The sequence below is a fragment of the Adiantum capillus-veneris genome, chromosome 30 (genome assembly GCF_014529385.1).
Source record: "Adiantum capillus-veneris isolate H3 chromosome 30, ASM1452938v2, whole genome shotgun sequence".
Taxonomy (NCBI): domain Eukaryota; kingdom Viridiplantae; phylum Streptophyta; class Polypodiopsida; order Polypodiales; family Pteridaceae; genus Adiantum; species Adiantum capillus-veneris.
In genome coordinates this window covers 40,385,925-40,391,329 of record NC_140960.1, presented here as the reverse complement: position 1 = coordinate 40,391,329, position 5,405 = coordinate 40,385,925, and the positions used below count along the sequence as shown (strand labels likewise).

The 5,405-nt window shown below is 43.3% G+C and overlaps 1 pseudogene; it reads right to left on the bottom strand.

Moving 5' to 3' along the window:
* Positions 1 to 3,791: 3,791 nt before the first annotated feature.
* LOC147417844 (uncharacterized) lies at positions 3,792 to 4,500 on the bottom strand (annotated as a pseudogene).
* Positions 4,501 to 5,405: the final 905 nt, after the last annotated feature.

The following is a 5,405-nucleotide window of genomic DNA, read 5'->3' as shown; positions in this document are numbered from 1 at the left end:
AGGAGACAAGTCTACAAAGTCATACAAGGATTAATATGCTTGAATCCATCTCAAAGAACCCTCTCATAAATGCCTCTTCAAAATTTTGCATGTTGTGTGATGGCACGAACATGATGCGGGCATACTTGCCCATGATAACATTTCTAGAAGGATCCTCCTGGAGATCCCAGTTGATGCTATTTGTGCCCTCAATAAAACCTCCCAAGGGTTCTCCACCTTGTCTATGTCGTCAAATGCCTCTATAGAGATGATAATCATCTTTCTTATTTTACATGTCATTTGACACGTAAGATCTGAGGCATCTCTCAACATTTCTATTGTTTCCCGGAGTGTGAGGATCATGTATGCTTCTATGGGCTTGGTGTTTTGTTTAGGATTGGCAAGGACTAGATAATTTAACGCCATCTTCCTCATGCTTCTCCACACTTCATAGTTACTCTAGGATTGCCTCACAAGAATAGGAGAGCACTCTAGGTGGATCATATGAACTTAAAGCGAGAGAATCTTACCAGAAAAAGGAAAAAACGGTGATAAGAGATAAGAAAGGGGGGCGGCAAGAAAAAACGGCAACAAATTAACACTAAACACGTTTTGCTATTTAAAGCTCATGAGTAGTGTTAATTTTTGTACAAGGATTGGGGGCTTATAAATAGGGGTTTGGGGTTTCAAACCCAAGGTGGGTACAAAGATGAGGATTAAGAGAAGGATAGAAGTTTTATTGGTACATAAATGTAAATGCAGGTATGTTTTGGTACGGAGAAGTAAATTATGGCAACTTTTGGTACGATGTGCACCATTAGGGGGGTAACATCAAGATAAGAGAGGCTTGAAAGAATCGAATTATAGAGAGGCACAAAAAAGAGAAAAAAGGATAGGATACAAAAAACCGGTATTGTCACAAAAATTGTGTGTGTGTGTGTGTGTGGGGGGGGGGGGGGGGGGGGGGGGGGGGGGGGGGAAAAGAAAAGAGACATTTTAGCTAGGACAGGTTTGAGAATTGGAGGTAAGCATTTTCCCTATACTGAGCGCATTGAGCCAACAAATAAGGGTTTTGGGGAGGTGGGATAGTTCTACCGTGGTGCTAAGTTGAAGGTGAGAGGCTTGATCAAGGTAGGAGAGAGATTAAGGTTGTGCGTAAATGGTGAAAAGGGAATTTTTACTACAAAGGGGGGGTCTTTTGATTTGGGTTTCTTCATAAGGAGAGAGTCTTTGTTATTATAGGAAATAAGGGAGAAACATTTATGGAGAAGATCTTGTGGCTAGCCCCTTGCTCTAAGTCTATGGAAAAAATGGGCACGAATGGTAAGGAACCCATCTAAGGAGCTCTCTCTAATGACATATTGTTCCAGTTCCAAAATTATAAAAGCGACTTTCTGGTGGGTGGGATGCCAAGGTTTCCAAGGAATGTAGTTGTAAGAGTGAAGGCTTTTTTGAAAGCAGTGAGAATCAAGAGTCCTTGAATGAGAAAAGGAGGGTCCTTTGAAGAAATGAATGTCGAAGAAATGACCGGAGAAATTTATGGTTCTGGAGTGGTGACCCGTAAAGCTTGAGGATTTTTTCAAAATCAAGAAAGGAGCCTTTCCAAATGCCAAAGGCATCATCGATGTATCTTTTGAAATAACGGAGAGAGGGATGGGAGGGAAGATTGATACTATCCTCTAAGTGACAAAGAAATAGGCATGCATAAACGACAGCAAAATTAGACCCCATGGTAGTGCCTTTGATTTGTCACCAACAGTTTCCCTAGAAGGAGATGTAATGGTGGTTAAGGACAAGAGAGGACAAGGCTCCTTTTGAGTAAGGAAAAGTGGTGTTGGATAGAGTCAAAGAGGGCAAGAAAACCTTGTTGAATGGGGATGTTAGGATATAATGATTCAACATCAAACGTGAACAAAAGGACATTAGAAGGAAGGACAAGAGAGGAGTTATCCTTGATGAGTGAAAAAGAGTCCTTAAGGTGTTGTTTCTTTGTGAGAAGGATAGGGAGAAGTTGGAAGTGGAGCCATATAGAGGCATGTTCCAGAACATATCCTCTGTAAGAGAAAATGGAGTGTTCGACTAAGGAGGGTTTGTGTATTTTAAGAAGTAGAAAAAAGGGACAAGGGTGGGGTTCAGAAGAAGGAGGCTTAAGGATAAAAGCCTCCTCTTTAGAAGAAAGAAGAGTGCAATTGGTAATAATTGACGAGAGAAGGGAGGACACAAAGGGGAGGGGAGCTGAAGCCAGGGGGTGTAGGTAGAGGAATCTAAGAGATGTTTAGAAGCTTTCTCTATATACCAGGATTTGGATAAGATGACAGGTCCTAAATTTTTGTCCGTTGCTTTGATGATAATGGAAGGATCATTTTTTAAGGAAAAAAGGGCTTTCTTAAGTAAGGAAGGGGGTGAGAAGTGAGAAGAAGAGAAAGAGGTTTTCCAATTGGTACTAAGTTGTGAAGAGAGTGACAAGAAAATATTTTTGAGACTAAGAGAAGGAGCTAATTGGTACCAAGAGGCATTGGGGAGGGAGAAGGGATTTGATGGTGTGGAACCTCCTTTAAAAAAGAGCTTAAGTTGGTAGCTTCTTTCCAAGTTAGAAAAAGAGTGTTTTAGAAAGGAGAGAGTAGGAGGGGAAGGGGGAGGAATATATTTAATTCCTAAACCAATCAGCTTCTCTTCATAATAGGAAAGCGTACGATTTGAGAGGTTGTGGCAAGCTAGGTTAGTGACCTTGTTTTCTAACTCATAAATTGATTGATTTCTTAGAATTAACACCTTAAAAAGAGAAGGGTTAGTAAGAGAAAGCCAATACTTAAATCTTTTTTAGAAACACCATAAGGGAAAGGAGGGGAGCGGGGTGTAGTGGAGAAGTAAGTTGGTGAAAAGGGAGGATGGGTCCAAAAAAGAGGAAAAAGGGGAGGTTTGGAGAAGAGCAGATGGACCCATGAAGTAGGGTGCTCAATGGCTACTTCCTCCTCCATTGCAAGTTTTTTGAATATCTAGGTTTTTCAGGAAGGTTGCATGAGGGATGGGGAGATTTAGAGAGAAAAGGTAAAAGGGTGGGAGAGGGGTGGCTAGAACATGGAGGGACACTAAGGGGGTATTTAGGAGATTTGAGAAAATGAGGGATGGGTGGGGAAAGAAGGCATGAAGAGGAGGGGTTTTTTCAAGCAAGATGATAGAGGGAGAGAGGGAAGCGTTATAAGGTTTTTTGAATGGTTGGTGGGTGTATTTCCCAAAGGGAACTTTATGCTTGGCAAGGGAAGACAAAGGTTGTGAGGGAGTGGAAGAAAAAGGTTTTTTAGAGGAAGGGTTTTTACCAAATTTTAAAGGAGTCTTTTGGGAGAGGAGCTTGCTCATTTGAGTGATGACCTCATGTTGAACGAGCTCACTCACGGTGTCTTCTTTTGGTAATTCCATTGCTTCGGCAAATAGGGTCTCTTGGGATCTCTTTCTTGCATTGTGAGCCACTGATTCAATGGAAGTGGCTAAATGTTCTTGTAGAATGGAGTTTTGAATAAAGGAGTCTAGCTCCAAAATAGAAGAATGTTTCCACATAACAAGTTGATTGGCCCATGCTTCAGGTTGAACTCTAGGGAAGGATAAGGGTGAGAGCTTTTTAACAAGATCTTCTAAGCGCTCTTCTACAACCTCATGGAAGAAGTCAAAAAGTTTTTGGAGGTTTTCTACTAGGAGAGTTTGGGCTTGTATATAAACATCGGAACAATCAAGTTGATATTGTATGTTAAGGCTAACAAACTTCGCATTGAGAAGGGCTTGAGCACTGGAATCTTCAAAAACAAGGTGTGGTGGCTTCATGCATAGGCTATTGGGGACTTTATTGCTAGCACGATGGTTTTGGAGGTGGCGGAGATGAGATTTGGCTTTAGAAAGCTTGAGATTAATAGCTTTGAATTCGTGTAACGATCCAAACACCATTTTGTCGAATTCTTGGGGTTTGGTGATGGTAGGAATGGTGGGGAGGGGCGAAGTAGAGGAGATAGGATTGAGGGAAGTGGCGTAAGAGTGAAAAGGGGAGGGGGAGGTGGCAAACAAGGAGGAGAAAGCGCCCAAAGAGAAACGAGCAATGAGGGGGGGATTGGGGAGCACTCCCCTTTGAGACGTAAGGCCAACAGGTGCACCGTAGCTTTTGGTGCCCTTCGAGGAAGGAGGGGAGAAATCAAATTCCTCTACGGGGAGGTTTGCCGTGAGCCCTTAAAGTTCTTCCGGGATAAAGAGGGCTTTCTTAGAGGAGGAAGCGGGAGTAGTCGTGCTCGATCGTGCGGCAAATGCAAAAGGGTTAGTGAGAGCGAAGGCCGAGATGAAACCGGGAAGGGTGGTAGAAAAAGTTGAAGAAAAGGATACCGATGAAAAAGAGGTATTAGGGGAGAGGGAGCCGACGGTGGAAAAATCGTAGCCGTTGGAGGAAATAATGATTGTCAAACTAGATGGTGATAGAAAAGAGGGGGTTCCAAACGAGGGTGTGGGATTACTATGGAGGGCAGGGGTGGATGAGGATTCCATGACTTAGCGGAATGGCGAGCAGAAGCTTAGGACATTACAAATGGCAAAAAAAAGCAAAAAAATTGTGGAGTATGCAGAAGCAAACAAAGGGGTAATTGAGGGCTAACTGCCGTTTGCGGCAAGAGAGAAGCTAATGAGAAATTAGCAGGCAGTGGGTAGGCTTCAAGGTTGTGAAAGTTTATCCGAAATCATAGCCAAAGACAGGGTAATTGCATATGGTAATAGCAAGGCTCCTCCGGGCTTAAGTCAACCATGAGCGAGTACCCGTGAGATATGGCCGTAGGTCCCATGCAAGGCTGCAAGTATTCGTGAGCTATGGTAAGCCCCATGCAAGGGCTATATGCCAGCCTCTTTAGGCTCGAGCTTCAAAGCAAGTAAGATGGCTGTTGTCGAAGGCTGTAGTCGAGAGCCCTGGACAAAGCACGAGTTCATTTTCCCTGCGAAGTTGGGCGACTTCGAAGTTGAACTGGCAAAGCTTCTGCAAGTGAAGTCAAACTTTGTAAAACTACAGCAGGTGAAGCTAGCCCATGATGTAGAATTAGAGCATGCAAATGATGTTGGCCCACGAAATAGCGTACGTGATGTGGTTTGAGTGGATTTTGAGCAGGTGCATTCTGCGAAGTTTAGCAGGTGCACTGAGCAAAATTAGAGCAGGTGCAGCATGTGAACTTTGAGCAGGTGCAACGAGCACATAACAGGTGCAGCAAGAAAATTTTAGTGGCTTATGAAGTAGATCTTGTGAAGCTTCAGTAGGTGAACTGAAACTTGCAGTACAGCTTCAGCAAAAGACGCTCCCGCAATGCAGAGATTGAGCATGCAGGTGAACTGCAAAATGGACTAAGTGATGCCCTTGAAGTAGAGTGTGAGCAGGTGCAGATGATGGCTAGTGAAGGAGAGTAGGTGAT